This window comes from Mus caroli, chromosome 19, assembly GCF_900094665.2.
Source record: "Mus caroli chromosome 19, CAROLI_EIJ_v1.1, whole genome shotgun sequence".
Classification (NCBI taxonomy): domain Eukaryota; kingdom Metazoa; phylum Chordata; class Mammalia; order Rodentia; family Muridae; genus Mus; species Mus caroli.
In genome coordinates, this window is record NC_034588.1 from 24,690,084 (window position 1) to 24,696,124 (window position 6,041).

Here is a 6,041-nt window from a genome sequence, read left to right on the forward strand (position 1 = left end):
GCCTGCTCTCTTATAGAACCAAGACTACCAGCCCAGAGATGGCACCACCCACAATGGGATAGGCCCTCCCCTCTTGATCACTAATTGAGAAAATGCCTTACAGCTGGATCTTGTGGAGGCATTTCCTCAACTGAAGCTCCTTTCTCTGTGATAACTCCAGCTGTGTCAAGTTGACACAAAACTAGGTAGTACAATCAGATATAACAACAACTCCCTTGTTGCTACACAAACACATTATCAGGAACTTAGCAGTCGATACCAGCATGATTTTATTAGCTCATAGCTTTGTAGATGAGATGTTCTTGTCTATGATACATAACTGACTCTTTTTCCCGTTCAAATCCCACCTTCACCACCAACCCTAGGAAGGTCTGCCTTGCCACTCCATCTGCAGAAGTCTCTCCCCTCAGAAACTCCATAGCATGTGACTGTTTGAAGTCTCCAGGTGCATTTATCATTATCCAATATCAACATAGTTTATGCTAATTATTACCTCTATGGGATCACTTTATTATCATAAATAGCATTGTTTTCATTTGAATCTCATATTTTCAAAATTTAAAATATCTAACACTTAAAAGCAGTCATGATTTTCTTTCTATTTTGTAGAGTTTGATATATTACCAAAAGTGTCAATGACCAAGACAAAGACTGCTTACCTATTGACATGTCTGTTTATTTGTCACAAATTCTTCCAACTCTAAATTCAAAAGGAAACCTTTTCTCTTTGGACAGAATTGCTACAATAGTGTAGTCGTTGTGAAATAAAATATTTAGACATAATTGATAAAATATGTAAAAATAAAAATTTGTATTTACAAATAATTGTGAGGCAATTTAACAAGAAGATGAACAATTCAAAATACCAATATTGGGCTGGAGAGAGGGCTCAGTAATTAAGAGCTCTTTCAGAGGACCAGACTTTGGTACTCACATCAGCAGCTGACAACTACCTGTAACTCCAGCTTCTCAGATCCAACATCCTCTTCTGGACTCTACAGGCACCTCCAGTTACCTATACATACCCCCCACTCACACACACACATACACACACATACCATATATAGACCCACACAGAGAGACACACACATAATACACATAGACACATCACATACACACACACAAAACATATATCACACACATAATATACACAGACACACACACATATACCATACAAACACACCACACACATACCATACGCACACACCACACTCACAGAGACACATACATACTACACACATACCATACATACACACACCACACACACAGACACTCACATAATATAAACAGATATACTGCACACATACACACACATACCACACACAGAGACACACACATACCACACACAGAATATATATACCACACACATGCATACACACAAAACACACACCCCACACAGAGACACACATACCACATACATACACACATCATATACGGACATATACTCACACATAACACACACACACACCCACATACCATACACACACCATACCCACACCTACATACCATACACACACCACACACACACACCACACACACACACACACACACACCACACNCACACACACACACACACACACCACACACACACACACACACACACACACACCACACACACAAACACACACATACATATACATAACACACACAGACACATCACACACACATATGCATACCTCACACATATACACGCACATAAACAAACAAAAATGGAGCAAATCTTTTGAAAACAGCAGTGTTACTGATCAGAAGAAAAATTCCCCCCAAAAATGCTAGCATCTAAGCATACTGAATTATGTTTAAGTGTGTGTTATTTATATAAATTTTGAACAGGTTTCTTGACTTTTATAAGCTAAAAGTCACAAAGCATCCCCCTTAGTCACAATGAGTCCCCCCTTGCTTCCTTAGAATGCGCCCCCCTTCTCCAGAGTCAGGTCATCTTGATGCATGCTTCGATGGTCCCTTTGTTCATTGGTATAAAAAGTAACCAAAAGCTTGTCAAGAGAAGGAGGCAAGCTTCAGACTAGAGAAAATTGCCGTGAAGGGTGTATTGAAAAAGACTGTTATCCGAACACACAAAGCTATCATGAAGCTGAATAGCAGGAAAACAAGCCAAGTATGCCCCACAGACATCATCAGATATTTCCCTAGGAAAATAATAGACAGTTCACCTGTGAAAAGGGCCTCCACGCCATGCTTCGGAAAGGAAATACAAACTCAACTGAGAGGGAGGAAGATTTCTCTACTCCTCTGTTAGAATGGTCAAACTCCAGAGCACTGACATTGATGGGAGATGCCAAGGCTGTGGAGCAACTGGAACTCTTGGTCTCTACCGATGAGTGCAAGATGCTGGCTGAGTCACCTTACAAGAAGTTTAATGACATCACATGAAATAAAACACTTTCATCATGCTGGTCAGTAATGGCACTTTTAATTACGCAGGACTTGAATGTGCACACAAGTATTTACACTTGGAAACAACAAAGAACTGTTTTAGTGTGTGATGGGCAAATGAACTGTGGTACATCAGAGCAGAGACTATTTACACAGCTGTTAAAGCAAGAAAAGGAGTTACAGAATTAAAAGAGATAGAAGAAACAGAAATACTTACTACTAAATGAAAGGGGCCATGAAAGGGTTCCTTACAGGTCCGGCTAGCCAGCCCTCAGAGACAATAATAGCACTAAATATGATAGCAACAATAACAGCACTAACCAGCAGCAGCTGCGGCAGTTTGTAGAGACCAGTGAGGTAGAATCAGGAATAGAGTGAGCACAGGGTTTTAATGGCTAAACACACTCTGCATAACATTATCATAGTCGTTATCCATTTGTTCCAATTTGGAATCACACCACCCAAAGTGCACCCTGCTATGCACTATAGATTTGGGCGATAATATGTTGGCGTGGGCTTACTGGTCATCAACACTCTGGAGGGGGGCCATATAAGTATGGGACAAATGGCATGCTTGAGAAAGTCTCTGTCGCTGAGATTCGACTATTTGAAAAGATTATCTTCAAATTACAAATGAGAAGCCTAGCACTGAATGAGGAGCAGAAGGAACAGAGGGGAACTGCAGACGACTTCCCTCCATTACAAAGCACAGTTCTGAAGCCTGGTAAAATAACAGCCAAATAGCAAAACCAAAGCACACGTCAATGACGTCATATGGTGACAATTCTATGCATCATCATTTTAATATTAGATCCATATCTGCACAGTTTGCTTAGTTTGTTACTAGGGGCTTAAAACATAATTGTATCATATCATATATTTATTTAAATTATATAGTGATTTGTTGTATCATTTAAAATATTTAATATTTTGTCGTAAATGAATGTTAAATTCGTTCAGTAAATTCTCCACAGCTAATCAAAGTTTTTTCCTTTACGTCTCATATACTAACTCCTAGATCTTTCTCACAAGTATCCAATTTACCTATTTTTATCTTTTCTTTGATAACTGACTTGGATTTTCTTGCTTATTGTTTTGCTAAGACAGTGTAGTCTGAGTTAGCAGAGGGCTGCCGGGTGTGGAGGGAAGCGTTCCGTTTGTGAGGATTGCTCTGTGTATTTTCACATCTTCCGTTCTGTGAAAGACCAACCTAAGGTTGCTTTCTTCTCATGTCAGGATGTGTTTAGGAGTGCTTGCTGTCTTCCTGGGGGTGAACATGGGCTGTCCTCGGAAGTCCACCTGATGTCCCAAGTGTGAAATAAAGATAACAACACTGATATTATTTGTTCCTTAATGATTTTATGAAATATTCCCCCCAAGAGACCCAATAAAAAACAACATTTAAAAGTTTCTCCAGAATTAGCATCTTTTGTGATGTGTCCGGTGATACATTCTGATCTACATGCTAATTTCTTGCTTGATGAAGTGGTAACTCAGAGTCTCTTGGGTCAGTACTTTACCCCACAAGTGGGGGTCGGGCGGGAAGAAGGTGAGGATGAAGAGCACGGCCCTTCCACATGAACCCACGCTGTGTATTGATCATTTCCAGAGAAGTGCAAATGGGCACATTCGGGGTAGCTGCGACCTCTGCTGCCTTCCTGGAACTGCTTTCAGTCTAAACGTCCAGATTCTTCATAGGTTAAAGGCAACTTAGTTTTGTGTGTAGGCAGCTGGTTTTTTGATCATTTTGTCCAGCTATGGGGAGAAAAATGAGGGTTCTGAGCAATAGATCCCACTAATATATTCCCATAACTAAAAATATTTTAATCTGTTTCACATTTAATTTTTAAAATCATGCCAGCTTTGAAGGAACTATATTTTTTCTAATTATAATCAAGGTGGACTTTAATAAGAAAATGGTTGTGCAAAAAAAAACGGGGGGCATCACAAAGAACTTCAAAGAATTTATGTCAAACATTTCCATATATTACATATTATATCACCTAATGGAGACACTTTGGTGTCTGGATTAATGTTCACATATAAGGCTCCACTCTGCTCAGACCGAGCCCTCTACATGGTCTCAAGGCTGAGGTAGCCATTTGGTTACAACTGCTTTATAATTTTTCTAGAGCAGAGTTTACTTTGTCATGCTATATGGAATAGAACGGTGACAGTTACTTGACCATACTAGCATTAGTATAGTTGAAAATTTAATTCTTACAATAATATTGACTTACCAAAGTGTGTGAGCCTTGAACCCTGCAGCATAAATTAATATCAAGCAAAACAGGCATGCTTAAGTGAAAAAAAAAAAAAAACAGGCGATCAATATTCTTTCTCATCACCATTTTTGTAAGGAAATGACAATTATATTCCTGGATCAGTTGACAGTCAACCATATGACTCTCCACTTAACTGGATGGGGAAAAAAGTATGTAGGAGCCTAATTTCAACTCTCTAGCCCAATAGCTAGCCTAAAGCTGGGACAAAAATATTGATAGAGATAGCCCTGGGGCTAATTGTATTTGATGTTAATTCTGTTCTCCTGGGAGGGGCTTCGAACAAGGAATGAGTCAGCACGCAGGTGATTGCCTGTAAACCTTCTCCCCACCTTAATTTATAAATAAAGGCTAGAGCCAGTGATTGGGCAGAGAAAGAGGGGAAGGTAGAGCTGAAGGTTTTGGGAGAACAGGAGAGAGAGAGGGGATGACTGAGGAGGAGGAAGAAGGAAAGTGAAGCAGAAGCACATGGCCTGGAGAAACCCCAAGTTCTAAGGTCTCATTGATGTGGAAGATGGTAGTGTAGCAGTAGATCTGCCAAATCTAGGTGCACAGCATATATTCATATTAACTAAGTTGTGTTTTCATTGCCAGAGCTTATTTGGGTTGGGAATTTACTGCAATAGATAGAGTACCGACTTCAAGCATTGCCATTATAATCTCTAACTCTATACCATGCAAAGTCATTAGAAATGTACCAAATATCCATCTGTCTTCCTACACATTCGTGATGGTTTGTATATGTTTGGCCCAGGGAAGGAGTGGCACTATTAGGAGGTGTAGCCTTATTGGAGTAGGTGTGCCACTGTTGATGTGGGCCTTAATACCCTTGTCCCAGCTGCCTAGAAGTCAATCTTCTTCTAGCAGCCTTAAGAACAAGAGATGGTCTTTCTTCTTCTTGATTTTCTTGTGTTTTGCAAATTGTATCTTGGGTATTCTAGGTTTCTGGGCTAATAGCCACTTATCAGTGAGTGCATATCAAGTGACTTCTTTTGCGATTGGATTACCTCACTCACTGTGATATCCTCCAGATACAATCATTTGTCTAAGAATTTCATAAATTCATTGTTTTTTATGCCTCAGATTTTTTTTAAGATTTATTTATTATTTATTATATGTAAGAACACTGTAGCTGTCTTCAGACACTCCAGAAGAGGGCGCCAGATCTCATTGCGGATGATTGTGAGCCACCATGTGGTTGCTGGGATTTGAACTCTGGACCTTCGTAAGAGCAGTCGGGTGCTCTTACCCACTGAGCCATCTCACCAGCCCAAATTCATTGTTTTTAATAACTGAGTAGTACTCCATTGTGTAAATGAACCACATTTTTTGTATCTATTCCTCTGTTGAGGGTCATCTGGGTTC